We start from the raw sequence: 15494 nt of genomic DNA, 5'->3' as shown, positions 1-15494 counted from the left end.
TTGTTCAAAAGAGCTGTTTTCAGATTTTGAGCATGGACTTATTTCACATCCCAGAACCATTTTGCTCTCCTCCCACCTCAACAACTATTTAACTTCCTGCTCACATCACCATACGTACAGCGTCTTCACCTACAATGTGACAAAATTTCCATGCCCATCTCAAACTTCAATATATTTGACTGCAGTTTTAAAGAGTATAAAGCTTAGTCCTCTTCCAACTCTGCTCCCCAAGAGGCCTGGACTCCAACAAGTTTCTTTTGCAGACATCCAGGAAAGCAGCACTCCACTAAGCACCTTCTGTCTATATAAAGTCTCATTAATATTGGTGATATGTGAACAGTTGGACTGGATGACCTTAGAGGTCTTTTCCAATGTTGGTGATGCTATGATCACTTAAGAACAAAAATATTACTCACTAGAAGTTCCAACTAATGCTCATAGTTCCAACTACTTCACTGTCATGAAGTAATCACAGAAAATAGTTTAAAGGTGGAAGCCTAAAGAAAAAGTCACGTAGAGCTGAAGTACTGAGAATGATAACAAAACAGTGGTAATAAAAGCAACCAAAGAATCAAGAAACAAGTCAGAATTAATTTAAATGACCACTGATAACTTCAAGCAATGTTATCTTTCACCCTCAGCCATTGCTTCAGGATCAGCAAGTTAATTCACGCCTTTCACCCCACATTATCTAGGCAAGGAAATTTATTTAACTGAAAAGCAAGCTTTCTTAGAAAAATACTTTGTTTGTGAATTGCATATATGAACTATAGGGCAGTAATACCAAAAACTTCACCTGTATTTCCTCCTTCTCCAGCGTTGCTCCCTTCCCATCACCTTCTCTCCAACATCACTTTCCATTGAATTAGTCAGCCTTTTCCATGTAATTAATGAACTAAATGTGGAGAAATGTATTAACAAATGTGGCTGTATGCTGGAGTTTAATTCTGAAAGTCTGGTCTCTATGCTAATTAAGGAAATTCTTACAAAAATCTCTCAAAACCTAATAATTCCCAGCTAAATGTAGTTCAAATACTTCCCTAGCTAAACCGTTTAAAGGTGCAACTACAAACCCATGCATGCTACAGTATCCAATATCTTTGAAATCCATAGTAAAGCATTTACAAATAAACCTCACAGCCTTTTTTCAGATGTCAGTAAGCTCAGGTAAGGACTGGAGAGAAAAGGAAGTGTATCATACCACACTGCTTCTTGACGGACATTTTTGAATAGCAGTCCCAAAGACTAAACAAAGATTTGTTTCTTTGTAGATGCCAGGAGCCACATAAAGTTGCTCACTTCAGGTTCTCCACAGGTCAAGATAACTACATCCCAGAGTATTACTGCATTAATCAGCACTACCTGGAAGATGCACTGCACCAACTATCAGCCATGTTAAATTCAGGCTCACTGATAACTGTAAAAGAAAACCCAAAATTTCCCAGCCTAATTTATAGACAGCATTTTACCAAGCTGTCTGAGGACTGACTATAGCACCTAAACTATTCCAGACTCAAGCCACGTACACAGTCACTTCTTTGTTCTCCCAACACTGCTACATAAACCAGAACCAAGAGGGAGCAATAGAAAGTCTTGCAACAGGAACTCTGGTTTTGCACTCAGCCATCTATTCAGTTAAAAGCACATGACACTGTCAGTATATACACCAAGCAACAGCTGAGAAAAGTCTTTACTACTGTATGTGTATTCAGGCTTCCTTGCTGGTGTTTGAAACAGAGGCACACAGGCTTTTCCTCTTAGATCTGCTGTTAGTTCAGTGCTGGTGACAACACGGCTAACTTGAAGATCTCCTGCCAGCTGAGTACCAATGGCAGAACAGAACAACTAGAGAGAAAAACATTTTGTTCAAGGAGACTGACAGTGGAAGCATTAGATCAAGTGAGGCTGCCCACTACTATCACAAACAGCTTCTTTTCTGATACTCCCTGCCAGAAAAGCTGCACTTCAAGAATTAAAAGGGACTGACTTTTTTCCACATATGGATTTTTATGACTAAAAACCTCAAAAGGAAAAAAGCCAAAAGGTCTCCCTGCAAAAATTAATCCTGGAATTAACATGATTCATTTGAAAACTTACCAAGTGTTGCCTTCTAAGAGTTATTACATACGAACACCTGTAAGGAGCCAACTATTTATAGTACCAATGAAACTGTCATACAAAAACAAAGAAGTGCTACTTGCAGTACTATGATTCAGGTTGTGTCAGCAGTTTGATTTTCATGGCTTTAGCACCCAGCTGTAAAAATTGCCTTCAGCAGAACCAAGCATATTGCTCCCATATCCATGGGGAGCAACGTTTCTGTTTTCACTGGGTGAAAGGCAAGGCTCAACTTTTTACATAATTTTAATACATAATTTCTGAATAATAACGTCCAAAATTTGCAATTCATTTTTGGATACAATCACTGCCAAACAGGACTACACCTTAAAAAGGCAATTTGATAAATATTGCAAGACAGAAAGGTGGTGGAGAGCAAGACATGGAGAAATAAGTAATTTTCAATTTTGGCATGTATTCTTCAAGAATTAGAGGCATACCAAAGAAGCCGTTCCAATACACAGTTCACAGCTATAGATCTTTGTAACCGGGCCAGTATGTGCTTAAGCACAGAGTAGAAGTAACAGACATAGTTTTGAATAGCTATCACTTGAGATTCTTCAAGAAAGGAAATAAATGCTATACACTGAGTGACTAGTTCCATGCAAAGTTAAAAGCACCACTCCAAATGACACTGGCACATCTGTTCTTCACAAGCATGAAGTAATTGACATTTTAACTCATCAAATGTCAGGGATATACAGCTGAAAAGATGCTGCAATAATCATAGAATGACCTGGGTTTGAAGGGACCCCAAGGATCATGAATCTACAACCCCCCTGCCACACGCAGAGCCACCAACCTCCCCATTCATTACTGGACCAGGCTGCCCAGGGCCCCATCCAGTCAGGCCTTGAACATCTCTAAGGATGGGGCATCCATAACCTCTCTGGGCAGCCTGTTCCAGCACCTCACCACCCTGTAAAGAGTTTCCCCCTGACGTCCAATCTAAATCTTCCCTCCCTCAACTTAAAACCATTTCCCCTTGTCCCACTGTTATCTACCCTTTAAAAGAGTTGATTCCCCTCCTGTTTGCAGTCTCTCTTTAGGTACTGGAAGGCCACAATGAGGTCACCCAGCAGCCTTCTTTTCACCAGGCTGAACAAGCCCAGTTCCATCAGCCTGTCTTTGTAGGGAGGTGCTCCATCCCTTAGTGGCTCTCCACTGGACCCTCTCTAACAGCTCCCTGTCTTTCTTGTACCAGTGGCCCCTGACCTGGACACAGTAGTCCAGATGGGCCTCACAAGGGCAGAGTATCTTTTAAATAAAAGGTACAGAGAAACTTGCAACAGAATAGAATTGTACTCCAAAAGAGATTTTTCCAAGGGTATATTGATGCATTGAGCACATCGCATGGATTCAGGATTTTATTCTACTTCATAGCTAGGTTTAATTACGGGAAATATTAGACACTGGCTTTAAAGGCTAGCAACTTTGAGTGTGAGGGAAGTCAGTAATGTCTTAGATAAATTCAATAATATATAGCAATTTAATTAAATGCTAAACTTCGATGGTGACCTCCTACCACCACCTCATTGTATATAAATACACTGTAGAGCTACGTTTTTCCTCCACGTACATAATGCCAAGGACAGTACAGTCCTACTGTAACAGTGGGAACAATAGTAAAGTAGCTTTTTCTCCTGTCTTTTTGTATGTTTTCCCATATTAAAATGAAGCTTCTTCTCAAGGATGTGAAACTATAAAGAATTAAGGCCTGACATACTCTACCCTACTCTACCCCACCTGACATACTTACAGATTTACAAACCCTTCTCTCAGCCATCCTCCCCTCAGAATCCCAGGTATAAAAGAAGCCGTGAACTGTTAAGCTAATCTCAAAGCTTTGATTTGATCATTAACCAATGCTACTCCTATAAGCTCAAATTATTTTTGTCAGAACAATTAAAAAAAAAATTCATCAAAACCGTTGCCACTGGAACACAAGAACTAGTCAGGGTCAAGCCGGTGATATTTTTTTGCTCAGCATACTGATTCACTCAAAAGATTTTAGATCTTTGTTAAGAACATGGTCTTCTACCTCCTTCAAAAGGAATCTTCTTCCTTTACTTGATTTTTGGCCTCTTTCCCTACCATTCATAGCCACAAACTGACCCCATTCTGACCTTCGGTGCATAGGCCATACAAATATTGGCATCTACTGTTAATAACTATTGGAACATTTTGAGGGGAAAATGAACAATCTTATATTGAAATGTCAGCCTCGGTAAGCCAACAGATAAAAGTCATCTAAACACTCCAGAAAGTTTTGGAGGGAAAATAACGACATTTTTGGCTACAACCACAATTCAATATTAAGATGAGAGCATACACATGATAGAGAGTAACTTAAGACCCATCATGAAGGCCAGGTAAGGTAGAAATCAAATATTATCATTACCTCAAAAAGAAAGACCAGAAAGTGTTCAAAGATCAGAAGATCAGGGATTGAGAGGTCAGCAGCAGCAGGGAAGCTGCAGTGGTATGCTGAGTGTTCAAGAGGCAGTCAGTCACTTAGGAGCACCATTCCCCTCCAGACTGAGTCCAAAGCAGCAGTCCCACAGAAGCAGTATCTGTAACAACACCCGGTGTCCCACATTCCCTCCTTTTTATCTGTATAAACACACACATATGTGTATACATATATACACACACACACACACTTAAAGCATAATCAGCCCTTTTTGTTACTATAAAAGAATCAAAGTAATTAAACTCATCCTCGCTCATTCTATTTAGTACTCCAAATAAAATAAATGCTGCTTAGGCAAATGAAATCATAAATAAGCACCACCAGTCAGGCACTCTAAGCACCTTTCACAGTCAGTAGAACAGACATCCACATAGCCAACACGACTTAGAACACAACTCTTCCTATCGTAAGGTAGGCACATGTATCTAATCAAACAAGCCTACAATCTGAACTTAATGGGCTAGATGATTCTCTTACACCAAAGCAGCTGCCTAGACAGCTAGCTTAGTGTAGACATAGTTAAGCAAGGATGTTCCTACTGAAAGTGACAGAATTCATCAACCAGTAACACAAGCTAGTACAAAGGAAATGAAACAGCAACAACTAAAGTTCACCATCACACTTAAGTCACACAAAGTATTTCCAACAGCAACTCAACCTACTTCAGTGTCAAATCAAGCTGCGTGTCCACCTCCACAAGTGCCAATCACAATGTTAGTTCACTATTTAGACACTTTCATATTAAGAAAAGTATTTATAAACCAGCAATAACTTAATTACTTTGCAGGTCTTCTTGTTTATTAAAATCAAAAATACATCAGTAGTGCTCAGAGGACTTCAGTACTGTGATGGTTCTGGATGTTTTTCATTTGCCAAGTCTATGTTACACTTTCCTTGAATCAGAATAACAGAAAGATGCAAGATACTGGGAGGTGGTAAGAACCACCAGTGCACACGTATAACAAAGCTGACTTGCACTGCAAGTGTAATTAGCAGTCAGCATTTCCCCATCTACATTGCCTCCCAATTTCAAAAAGTATGATTTCTAGCACTGTTTAAATAGAACAGTGTAATGACAAAATGCTGAACAAATTTCATAAAGTCACAGCAGAATATTTCTATAAGTATTTTTTAATGTCCTGATTGAATATTGATCCAACATAACTGCAGAAGTACAAAAGTACAAGGAAATTAATAACAAATGCAGCAAATATTTTAGAGATAATCTGTATTGATATGTCTATTTCATTCTTCAGTAATGAGAAACTTGCAAATTAGTAAAGAAAAATCTTATCACTCTAACCCTAAATTTCAAAATAGAGAAGAACTTAACAGTTTCAGTGTTAGGAAAGGCAGCAATAAGAACACATGAACATGATCTTCCATTTAATGCACAATATTGCATGCAGATCATTGCAGGAAACTTAAGAAATCAAATACCTGAAGAAAATCAGAGTTACTGATTTCCAGTCTTGGACCAGCTACAGTTATGACTGTTTCTCTGAAATGTGCTAGAAAGGGCATAAACTACAGTTTAGCTGCTATTCCTTATGACTTTCTCGCCTTCACATCTTCAAGAACAACTACATAACTTTATTTCAGACTCAAAAACAAATGTGCCTATGCTACTGAGCCTACAGATCTACAACATACCCTCCACTGCTGTCTAAAGGGCAATTAGCATTCTGAAACTGCTCTCATCTTGTCTGGTATCACTGCAAACATTAGTAGAGGGAAATGAAACACTAATTTGAAAGCAATAGAGAGACTAAGTTCCACAAGATCAGAACAGGCTTCTTGGGGTTCATCAGAACAGCACTTGATCAGGAATATTAACTCAACACTAGTAAAATAGCTTCTTGGCTGTGGCTTCTTAAGCATTACATCAAAACTCTGATATATCACAAAGCTATTGGCATGATCACACCATCTACAGGATGGAAGAACATCATACTCAGTATTCAAATCCAAAGACTTCTGTATATTCTTTATACTGTACATGCTACCAGATTTCAATGGCATTTTAATTTCAGAAACAAACAGTGTGCTAAGTTTTGGCACAAAAATGTTGACAGACTACTACTGTATAATCATGGGAAAAAATTACACTAACTCGAAAACCACAATTATTTAGTAGTATAAAATCCAGAAAGCTTTGCCAGTGTTTTCAGCATTTGAAAAACAAACCTTCACCACATTAACGATTCTGCTTTTGCAGAGCTACATGCAAGATGAAGTAGTCAAGGACATTGGAGATAGAGTAGCCGTTCTTTGGGTTTCTAAAACAGAAATAGAAATCAAAAGGAGTGGATCACCACCAGCATAGTTTATGAAGACAGAGGCTGCCATTGCACCCAAAGAAATCCCATATGCAAAAGATGTTTAGAAAAAAGCAAGAGACACAGTAACAACATTACAGCATGCATGCCTGCAGCTTGACAAGTAGCAGCCTAAACAGTTGTACCCCAAGTTCCAAAGCACCAGCAACCAAAACATGAAGATAGAGGCTACAGTAGCAGCTAGAATGGACTGCAGTGTATCAAGCAAGAACCGTAAAAGTCAGAAACAGGGCATATATAGGAGCACTAAATATTCCCTGCTTGATTTCAGTCCTTCTAAACATATACTGTTCCATATACATTGGAAAAGGCTTATTTACACTCATGAAATGGTAAATATGTTCCATTTACTTCTGGTATGGGTTCATACATTATTAAGTTGGAATGAGAATCTCCTACTGTTTTCACATTGCTAACTGATCTTCATTCGGCGCTTTGTTGGTTTTGTACTTTTGTTGCTTTGGCTTTGCTGTGTTTTAAGGCTTCCAGTACAGCATGATGACATACTACCTCAAAATGCTTATAAATACTTAAGACAGTAGACCAGAGTGTATCTCTTAGCCACACATGCTTTTGTACCACCCTGGAAGGTGAAACTTTACAGACAGAATGTATCACGTACATCACATGCAAAAGAACACCTCCTCAGGAACATGAAATGCAAGAAAAAATAAGCCAAGAGGCATGCCTTTACATAGCTATGCAGGTGTCAGATATGCAGATACAGCATCTTCTCATTACAACAAAAGCACTTGACTAGACTTTCAATATAGCAATTTCCCCCCATTACACATTCAATTTCGCCACAGACTGTATGAACTTTTCTTTGAGAGAAATTTTCAAGCAGCAATAAATGGGTCAGGTGACAGCAAAAACTAGAGAACTCATAGAAAGTGACTGTATCTCACTACACTTAACAGTCAGATTTTTCCCCAGAGCAAGTATCTTTGCTTCCAATTATTTCAAATGTGTTCAAGCATATACTAATTGTAGTGCAAGCTGTTTCAGGAGACTCCTTCCAAAGCCAGAGATCTATAGCATTCCCCACCCAAGGCAAATACCTTTCTGTAGCTGATTTATCTGTTGGCTTTGACTAAGCATCAATACAAGGGTACTGCACCAATACAAGGGTATTGCATCAATTTTTAACAGACTGATTTGACTGCATGATAACAGCTGTACTTTTATTCAATGCAATGAACTCTACTCCCAGTAGATGTCAAATGCTATTCAATGGAACCTGTCACTGAACCAGCTTCAGCTAGCTCATAAAGTCAATGGACACATCCTGAGAAAGTTTGCTGTGAGATGACATACGAGTTGCAAAGCAAAACTCATTTCCCACAAGAAAAGAATACTTGAGGAAAGATTGCCTGACTGACGTCTACTGTGTATTTGTGAATAAACAAAAAGTGCTGCAATATTTACATTACATATGAGGAAGTTTAATTCTGCTTATTCTCATTCTGCTTAATGACACGTGTCAAAGGAATAGGTGACAAGACAAAACAGCTTACCATCAAGTTGCCAGGCTTTAAAAAAAAATCACATTATTGACTTAGATTGAGAAAAACTGTTTGCACCCTAGAAACAAAGACCTGCAGAGGCTTTTCTAATAACAGTTAGAAAACAAAAACGAGAGAACTCCACGCTTTCTCCTCACTATCCTATAGCCTTGCTAAGTTGAGCATTTTATATATAACTGCATCCCCCAGCTTGTGTACATATAAAACTCAAAGGAATTCCTTAACTAAGGTCCTGGAGGAAAAAAAAAAAAAAAAAAAAAAAAAAAAAAAAAAAAAGAAAAAACCATCAGTAAATTCATATGAAAGTAGATGAGAAAATAAAAAAAAGTCTTTCATTTTATTCATTGGTCTGAAAAGCAACCAAAGTAGCAAGAAGAGACTCAGATGAGAGAGCACAAATCCTTGAGCGAGAAAAATCAGATACACCTTCCATGATGTTGACTTGCTCTCATGTCATTGTTCATCAGCTGGTTCAAGGGAACTATACCTCCTCAAATGAGTTGCAGCATTATAGGAAGAGTAGCAGAACTGACAAGTTTGTAAGAACAAGTACTTAATCAGGACTCAAGCCTGTACTCAAAAGCCTGAAGAGGCTGGGATGAAGTTGTTAGAAATCGTCAAGAGAAAAAGTACTTCTTGCCTCACCACCGTAATACCATATCAAAGAACAAATAAAAGCACGTGCAAGTGCAAAACCATCTAACATTCTTCAGAGAAATAAGATGTGGGCCACAAGAAATAATGCTAGGATTAATACTTTTATCATAACTGCACTGAAAAAAACTTCCATGACTTCCTTGAATTATAGGAATCAGGATGGTAACCTTTAATGTGTTCTACACATACATCATCAAGCAGGCTTAAGTACTCCATTTTCCTTGTCCGCCCACACAGCTGTTTTCTAAGAAATTGACCCTCTTATGCAGAGAAATCAACAGCCAAATCGATAGGAAAGAGACAACCAGATGAGCAACAAGACCAAAGCTTAGTGGGAGAGCATGAAATCACAGGAAGAAGGTAGAAGAGTGCTCTCTTCAGTTTGAATAGGTTGTACGTATGTAGAGAAAAGGATGCTTCAATGCTACAGTCTTGTGAAATACAGAAATATGGCATGTTCACATTTAGTAGTCAGATTTTTCCATAGCAAGTCATTTCTCTTTCTATTATTTCAGATCTGTTCAGGTGTAGCAATGCAAGCTAGGGACTAGGAAACTCTCTTCAAAACCCAGAGATTTACAACATCCCACACCCAAGGCAAGTAACTTTTCTGATGGCTACCAGTCTTCATTTAAAAAATAAAACCAACAACAAAACTAAGTTATTCACAGCACCAGAAACCTTTACAAGAAATACTGCTGGCAAAAATCAGCTTCCCAAACACAGATTGGGTACTAAGCCTCTATCTTTTCTGTATCATAGCACTGTTCTTACATACTAAATTCTAAATTTCCTGGTACATATTTAGTATTTTATCTACTTTCACATCAGGTATATATCACTGTATACAGTGACACTTAGTCTACTTACTGTTCACAATGTTTCTCAGTCCACATCCTGTGCATATCCTGCTCAAATACAAGGAATCAGATTGTACTGATCCTTGAGTCAACACCAGGAGCTGTGCTGCTTTACAGAACTTCCCTCTCCAGTAAGAAGCCCCAGAACAAACTGCACTGGCAGCCATAAACACAGATGTGCAAGGATGGAGGAAAAAAAGGGAAGTTAACATGTACACCAAGATAGATATGAGCTAATCCTTTACCAGCCATACTTTGTGTCATAAATGTGTTGCAGCTCACCTGTGCTCAAATACCCTATTAACTGCACTACTCATCATTGCAGGTAATGGTATACAGCTGGACTCCACAGAGCAGGCACAGACCAGGAAGAACAGGCTGCTCAGGGCCAATTCCAGCTTGGTTTTGAGTACCTCTGAGAGTAACACTTTACCACCTCTCTTGACCATCTACTTCAAGGCTGGAACTCCCTCTCAATATTTCGAAGTATACACACAGGTCTCTCCTCAATTTCCAATTACATTTCTTATATTTCAGTTTGAGTCCAAATTGGTATTCCTCCACCTCTGCATCCTCAAAGTAAGAAAAGGATGTTCAACAGATCCTCACTCAGAACAATGCTTGGCTATTCAGTCACTAAAATAGAGAGCAACCTACTTTCAGCCAAGACCACGTTTGTCTCAACGGAAAGGCAGCACAGCTTGCATGTAGCCTTACCTGTAGCACATGCATTTCCAGTGAAATCTAGTCTATTCCTATGCAGAAAAGCAATCCTTCAGGTTCTACCCTTCACCTGGCAAAGGACTGTCTTCTCTCTGAAGAGCATGCTACAACATCTCTACACTTGCCTTCCAGGCACATACATACGGCCAAATGACAAAGAGTTCCATTGGATCAAAACACTTAACGAAACATTAAGAAGTTGTCTAACACTCTCCTCTAAAACTCTCCTCCAAGGACCAACACTGCTTGAGCCACTGCATGTGAAAGAGTTCTATAGTCACTCTTGTACCAAATAAATGAAGCAATGATCCTCACTCATATCACTGGTTGTTTGCCCCACAGTCTGTCCTGCTTAGTGTATTCGTAACAGTCAGATCTTAAGTCTTACCTCAATTCACAACCGTAAAGCCTGCCTTCTCAGTGATCCTTTTTCTTCCCAGAATGTTAGTCTTTCACAAATCCTGAACTACTAACACCTGTATAGCATGCATATGTATATGGATCCAGTATGCATGCTGATTAAACTTCCAGGTTCTGCCTCTGTCCTAGCACTATCTTCTCTCTACATCAAGTAAAACAAAGAAAATATTCTTGCACTTATACATGCATGCTAACTTCACAGTTATATTTACACTTATGATAGCGATCCCAAGAACTTTCAACCAAAATCCAAGTTTTGAAAGAAGTGTCAGGAACTGCACAAAAGAGCTCTCGTTTACAAGACAGAAACAACTAATTTGTCTGTAATTAACAAAAGCATCTGGTCATGTATTGGCATATGAGTTCTAGCGTATTGCTTCATTTTAAACTGAGCTTTAGAAGTTAAACAACTTTCCTGCTGGTCTACAAACAATCTTATCATCCTTCCAAGTAAAGCAGCACAGTGCCAGAAAAGACAGATACTACTCAAGGCTTATTAATCCAGTGACAGAGGGCAAAAATGGAACTTGAACATATAACACGATAGTTGGACTCAGCCAGACCGTGTCTTGGTATTTCTCCAAGAAATGCAACATCCACTCTTACAAGCATCAGTGTACAGAAAGACAATCAGACTGATTGCACTGCAATCAGAACTTCCAGAGTTATTTAAGTGCATCTTTAGAAGATACTTAGTCACAGTGCCTAGAAAACAAAGCTGTCAATAAGCACAGCTTTAGTAGCACTTCAGCTTCCCCCTAACAAGAGAAGACAGGAGGTGAAGACCAGCATATTTAGTAGCAAAATTGTCAGTTATACTGGTGTTTGATTTAAAAAAAAAAAATAATAATTTAGAGAGTAATTCTTCTAAGTACCAAAGTCCAAAAAGTCCACCAACTCCACTTTGTATTGTGGAAAAATTTTTCAGGTCACATTTTAATTTTGTTAAAAATAATTCTAACACACATTCTAACAGGCTCATGTTTCAACAAAAATTTCATTTCCTTAAATGAAGAAAAAAGTGCAATGCATTACTCAGAAGTAGATTACCAGCCAACCAATACCTGTGTGACACTTGAGAAGTTTTATCCATCCAAACACAGCAATTGCCTCAATCTAGAACCGCCATTATCAGAACAGTGAAGTGTGGTTTACCCCAGTGCTGTAATGTGAGAAGGAGATAAGGAAATCTCAGCGCAGCAACAAGAGTGTACAGCACCAGTGGCAGCATGTCAAAGGTCTCTTATCAGCAGTACAAGTGATAGAATGGCACGATTTCACCTTAGCCCGTTACTAAATGCAGAATGTGCAGAAATTAATTTGTATACTACACAGTGGCTAGATTCTAGCCCTTGCCAACAGAAAGCCTTTTGCATCCTGACCATATGGAATCCATTAGTATTCATGGCTTTGTGCGTCTTGTACCCACCTCTTGCTATCTGGCCAAAGGTCACCATCAGTTTATCAGTCAGCACATTCACCCTACAGACACCTGTACTTCTAACAGCTTGCACCTAGAAGAGAAGCAAGCCACATGAAGTGCCTTTGCTAACTGGTGTAGTTCAGCAGGAATATGTGAGCTTCCACTCACTATACAGAAGAGCACGTGCAGGCAGCACATCCACTTCTGGCATCCTCCAGTCTTATGAGTTGCATTAGAGGTCTATAAACTACAAGATACAGCTGTGCCATATTTCCATGGCACACCTCAGTTAAAAGCTGCATCATTGGACAATTCCAGCCAGAATTCATAGAACCATCTGTCCTACCTCAGTTCAACTCTTTCTCCACAGGATAAACAGGACAAAATCCCATCTTTTGTCAGTGGAAAAGATGAACAGTTGAGATGTTCATACCTAAACAGGAGTTCTGAAAAACATGAGGTGTCTGATTCCAATGCTATGATCAGTTATGCCTGAAGTAGCATCATCTCAAATCAGGAGGTGCTACTACAGTTCAAGCAGCACCTTGCTGAGCCTCAGAGTATTCTAAGCATAAAAGCACAACTCTACAGTTGCCTAAAAATTAAGCTAACAGAGCTGCTTTATCACCCATTTACCCTTCTTCCAGGCTATATGGGGGCCTTACTTTTGCAAATGCTCTCAGCGTACACTGGCCATACACAAAGGAGTGACCCCCTACACAACTCAACTGTACCAATTCACTGTAGCAGAAGGGTCACAGTCTGAATAAGATTAGTTATCCATCTAGTGCTGTTTATGCTTTCCTCACCCAAAAGGATGCAAGCCTTTACTTCCTCCCTTGCAAGAGTATCAATTCCAAGAAAGAATGCAAAACAGACCAACTCTATTTAGCCGGGAAATTAAAGTTTACTATCCAGAAAAGACAAAGCCTAAGCTCATTTCCACTCTGTAAAATGCACAACTGCATTTGTACGTTTTATGTGTGATAATTAAGCTTAAAAACAGACAGCACTAAGGGATTCTCACGGAAGGCGGATGTGCAAGTTGGCCTGTTCTCATATAATGAAGGAACAGAATCCAGGTGCCCCATTTCTGGGTGAGGCTTTTCCAAATAAAAGCAGTTATAAAAAAAAATAATAAAGAAAAGGAATAAGATAGGAGGGCAAGGAACAAATATTTAGTCAACTTCCTCTTAAATTTTATCTAAGAACAGAAGACAGACCAGGATTCCTAGTGGTAGAGCCCAGTGATGGAACAATATAGGACTTGGAGCCTACTCTCCACATAAAACTTTCATCCTAAGCCAAGAGTTTGTCCTGTTTCATCACTAAGGCTAACTTTTAGGTACCCTAGACTTTTGCTAGATCTGACTTCCTGCATGTTTGAACACCAAGTAATATGACCAAGGATAAATTAAGATGGAAGAATTACACTGAAAGTAGAATCACACAATCATTACGGCAGGAAAAGACCTCTCAGATCACCTACTCCAACTACCTACCAGTCCCTACCATGCCCACTAATCATGTCCCTCAGTGCCACATCTACATACTGCTTGAATACCAACCAGGGAAAGTGACTCCACCACCTCCATGGGCAGCCTATGCCACTGCCTCACCACTCCTGAGGACAAGTTCTTTCTAGTAACCAACCTGAACCTGCCCTGCAAGGGAGCAGGGAAAGCTATCACACAGAACACTGCACCATGCAAATCAGAACATTATAGCTAGAGGCCTCTAACTTACTATCCTTAATGAAAAGCAGCATACTTCTGTCAATGGATTAGAAGACGTTTCACACCAAGCAGTCCTTCGAAAAGCTCTGGATTTTTGTATTTTTGCTAAAAAAAAATGAACACAGAAAAAATGTTAGCATGAAAAGACCATCTTTTTCCTCTTCTCAGATACTGTTACAACTCCTTGTCAGTCCACTGCTCAGATCAGTAATGTATCAAAAGGGATGACACTGAAAAGTGTTTTAAGAATACCCGAGAACAGATAATGAGCTGAAGTAAGACAGGCAAATGACCACTGAATGCACAGTCCACATCTGGTAATGGATGAGAAATGCTACGACACTATTGCCACAGTTTATTCCCTCACAAAAACCAGGTGGCTCTTCATTGTAAAGTAGCACCGTGTTTGTTTTCACCTGTACTTTTCTGCAGTGCTCATCACCTTCTGAACAGTTCACAGCAGTGCCTCACAAATGGATTGGCAAGCACTCCAGGAAGTACCACAGTTGAAGAAAAAGTCCTTCCATGCATGAAGTTGCCACTAAGTGCCAGCCATAAAGGGAAAAAAAAGCAAAAACAATCACCAACAAATGGTTCCACTAATTCTAAGACAATTATCAATGCATACCATCCAACACGACCTACTTAACAGGTTCTACCCATCACAAACAATACACCCTATGAGTAGATGGCACTCAGCACATCCAAAGAGATAACCCATGTGCAAGCAAAGTGGTTTTTCCAGGCAGCATGCAACATCTACACTGCAAAGTAAGGTGTTCCTCATATATCATCAAACAAGTCCACAACTTCATTTAGCACAACTTGCCAACAAAGATAACAATGCAGACCTCTGTATGGACAAACCAACCAACAGAGCATCCAAGTTGGCGGTGTAGTGGGGAAAGCTACAAGCTCTGTACATCAACACTTCTGCAGGTCTTCCCAAGGTAAAACTCACCATCAGCACATCATTTCTCTCCAGGGGAGAAGCAGCTGCTGCAAAGGAAACGCTTCTCTTTCCATGTGGCCCTTTTCCAGCACCTTCTGCTGAAAGTATGAGGACTGAAAGCATCATTATCTCTATTGTTAACACAATCAAAAACATAGAGACTCTAAAAAACCCTCTGTGAGTGTGACAGAGCACTGGAACAGGCTGCCCAGAGAAGTTGTGGAGTCTCCTCTACAGACATGCAAGACCTGCCTGGACAATTCCCTG

General features: G+C 39.5%; 1 protein-coding gene across 1 annotated transcript in view; it reads right to left on the bottom strand.

Annotated features, from left to right (window-relative positions):
* Positions 1-15494, bottom strand: part of GMDS (GDP-mannose 4,6-dehydratase) — a gene marked incomplete at its 3' end in the record, with an annotated part of 387083 nt that overhangs the window by 370700 nt on the left and 889 nt on the right. The window lies entirely within an intron of this gene.

This window comes from Tetrao urogallus, assembly GCF_951394365.1.
Source record: "Tetrao urogallus genome assembly, chromosome: 3".
NCBI classification, from domain to species: domain Eukaryota; kingdom Metazoa; phylum Chordata; class Aves; order Galliformes; family Phasianidae; genus Tetrao; species Tetrao urogallus.
This window is presented reverse-complemented; position numbering and strand designations above follow the sequence as displayed.